The following is a 3,322-nucleotide window of genomic DNA, read 5'->3' on the forward strand; positions in this document are numbered from 1 at the left end:
CGTATTCTAACACATTCTTTATTTACTCAGGATAAAAAATGGAAGGGAAGAAAATAAACATCTTAGAGAAGAGGAAAATCCCACTGGCTCAGGTGGCCCCAAGAAAGAGAGCTTCCTGAATCAGCTCTCCTCCGAGCTCCAACAGTGCAGACATCCGAGCCCTGACAGACAAGGCCATGTCGTCCATTTCCGGCGCAGCTGATCTTGCATCTTCTGGAAGATGGAGTATCGCCCACACTGTATTGCCTGGAGGACATGCAGTGTTTGAAGTGCCAGCTCTAACACGGCAGTACTGACATCCTCTGTCAGACATTCAAGGGCTGCAAGAGAAAGGAACAGAGCCACGGTCAGATCCCGACTCTGCGGGGAGCCGAGGGGAGTCTCCCGTGCCAGGGCCATCCCAGCCAGCTCTTGCCATGGCCGGGAGGGATCAGGGACCAAGGGGATCAGCCCGAAGCTGCTGGCCACGAATCCCACACGTGTCCCTGAACTCTCTGTGTGCTCTACCTAGGAGAGCAGAGCTCTCCGCAGCCGGGGCAGGGCTTGCAGCTCGCCCCACAGCCCCCGCTGTCAGCCTGCTGCCCTCTCTCACCATTGCAGATCAGCTGGAGCTCTTCTTGCTGTCCCCTCAAGCTCCGCCCGGCCGTCCCTGGGAACACAGAGCCTGTCAGGCCCAGCGGCACAGCTCCTGCCAGCGGCGCTGCCAGCCCTGTGCCCACACGGCCTCCTGGCCCGGCAGGGCTCATCCCGGGCCCTGGCCGCTCGCTGCCGAACCCAGGGCACGGCTGCCAGAGGCGCCGGGCCCGGGTGGCGCTGCCGGGGCAGCAGGCGGGGCTGGGGCCGAGCTGCGGCGGGGCGGGGAGGGAGCCCGGGCTCGTGGCTCACCCATGAACCTGAGGGCCGCCTCTCGCAGGGGCTCCTGTGGGCTCTCCAGGTAGGGCAGGGCCCGGCGCAGGAGCTCGGCCGCGCTGCTGCTGTCCTCTGCCAGCTGGAGAGAGCGGCAGCAGAGAAGGGTTGGCGCGGGCTCAGCCCCTGGGCCGGGCGCTCCCCGCGCCAGCCCCGGCCTCCCCTGCCCGCACTGCCCTGAGGCCCGGCCAGCAGCCGCCGGCGCCGGGCTCTGGAGGGGGCAGAGGGCCGGCTGCTGCCCGGGGAGCCGCGGTGCCGCCCCGCAGCCCTGCCGGGCAGCGAATCCATCGGCACCCGGCTGGGCCCGCAGGAGCCTGGAGCAGAGCCCGCGCGGCCTCGGGCTGCAGCAGCGGGCAGGGGCACAGCTGCCAGCCCGCACACCGAGCACCGCGCTCAGGGGGCTGCTCCAGGCTGAGGCTGCGGCCTCCCGGCCCTTCTTACCAGGATCTCAATGAACCTCCATAGCTTCTCCTTCTTTACAGATTTTTCAAGATCTCTCCTCTTCAGGAACTTTGCCGCACGAAGCAGCGTTTCCCGAGAAGCCTGGAGAAGAGCAGAAACATGGAAATGCCCCGCAGCCAAGGGCCCCCAGGATCAGCGTCTCTGTGCCAGGGCCTGGAGGAGGCTACAGCCCTCCAGGCACCAGGGCAGGAGGCAGCTGAGCCCCCTCCCAGGGGGACAGCAGCAGCCCTTGCGTCCTCACCTTTGCCACCTGCCAGTTCTCATCATGGCAGTGGAAGAAGAGTGGGAGCACACTGTGGCACACTTGTGCCTTCAGGGCCTTTCTTCCCTTTTCCAGTGGAAGATTCAGCAATGTTCTCAAGAGCAATATGGAGAGCAGCTGTACCTGGCTATTGTCCTGTGTGAAGAGATGAAAATAAGACCTCAGCATGGGCTGCAAAGGGCTCAGCTGGGCACAGGCCTGAAAATCCACAGGGCACCAAGTGTCCTGGCATCAGCCAGTGGCTGTGGCTGGGGGTACAGAGCCTTACATGGTCAAAGAGAGGCAGGAGGGACTCAGCCAGCTGCAGGACAGTGGGGCTGGGGATCCACATGTCCTTGTCCATGATTATAAAGTTGAGTACCATGACTGTTATCTTAACAATCTCTCCATCTGCATCCTGCAGGAGCTCCACAAGACGTTCAGTCAGGTTCCACATTTTTTTGGTCTGTGTAGAACACAAGTTTGTGAAAGGCAACTCTGCTGCCGCAGGGCCCAGAAGCCAAAGGCCTGTCCCGAAGCACTCGGGCAGCTGAAGCGGGAGGCAGGAGAGCTGGGAGTGGCTGTCCCAGCGGACGAAGCCCTACGCAGCCCAAGCAACAGCGTTCCCCAGCCCCACGCTGCCTGCATGGCTTCAGCTGCTGCCCCCTTCTCACCCTTGAGGGATCGTCAGTGAGCTTGAGAAGGGCCTTGAGTGCCAGGCAACGCTTCTCCCTGCACTCGCTCCACAGGTGCCTTGAGAAGATTTGCTGGACTCTGTCAGCATTGTGTTCACTCAACTCCAGGTGCTCAAGGACCTGAAAGGCACAGGGCAGTGACAGGGGACCCGGCTGGCAGGAGCCCAGAACCGCACAGGGCGGGCCCAGGCAGCAGCACAGGGCGTGGGCACCGTCCCAGGCAGCTGCGGCTGCGAGAGGGCAGAGAGCTGGGAGGCAGCAGAGCCAGGCAGCGCTGGCCAACAGGCTCACCTCCACAATGAAGGCCAGGGCAGGCAGATCCCAGCGTGGCTTCTGTGAGCTGAGCAGCCGGAGCAGATAGTGAAAGATGCGGGAACATGAGGATATGGAGATGCAGGACATCTCCCTGTCAGGAGTAAAAGTCGCTTAATTAAGACTATGAGCCAGGGGAACAGACCTCTCCCCAGAACTAACTCACAGTGGTCTGATCATTCCCCAGCACACAGAAAGGAGAAATGGGCCATTAGGAAGGTGACTCTTTGTGGGCACCCTGCTCTCCCAACCTTCTCCAGTCTCCTTGGCTGTCCCTCAGTGACAAGGCCCTCTGGCCCCTGACCACAGGGACTGTGAAGGACACCCCAGACACAGAGCACAAATGCTGAGAGCAATGGGAAAGGGGTCCCACCTGGCCAGCAGACCCACAGCATAATGGTGGGTGTCAGCACAGAGCAGCGTGTCCCAGCCACGCTTGCGTTCCATTGACACCACCACATGCTCATACTGCTTTCGGCACAGCAGGGACTTCAGGGTTCTCACTGCAAACCTGAGTGCAGAGCAAAGCCCGGGTCACACTGGGAGCACTGGCTCCTGCCCTGTCCATGTGGCAGGAACAGAAGGACTGGGATGGAGCACCTGTTGGGGCTGGTAGCAAGGCTGTGTTCTTCCTGGCATCCCTTCCAAAAAGTATCAACCGCCTCTGACATCTCTTTGGTGCTGAAGAACACTTGGAAGAGCAGAT

The 3,322-nt window shown here is 61.5% G+C and overlaps 1 long non-coding RNA gene across 1 annotated transcript; it reads right to left on the reverse strand.

The window, feature by feature from the left end:
- On the reverse strand, positions 1–670 carry LOC146766963 (uncharacterized). Its single transcript, XR_014956635.1, has 2 exons — positions 593–670; positions 1–320 (listed from the first exon to the last, which is right to left on the reverse strand). It is a non-coding gene; the product is annotated as an uncharacterized LOC146766963 (long non-coding RNA).
- Between the last annotated feature and the right edge of the window lie 2,652 nt (positions 671–3,322).

This window comes from Lonchura striata, chromosome 7, assembly GCF_050655825.1.
Source record: "Lonchura striata isolate lonStrDom1 chromosome 7, ASM5065582v1, whole genome shotgun sequence".
Lineage (NCBI taxonomy): Eukaryota > Metazoa > Chordata > Aves > Passeriformes > Estrildidae > Lonchura > Lonchura striata.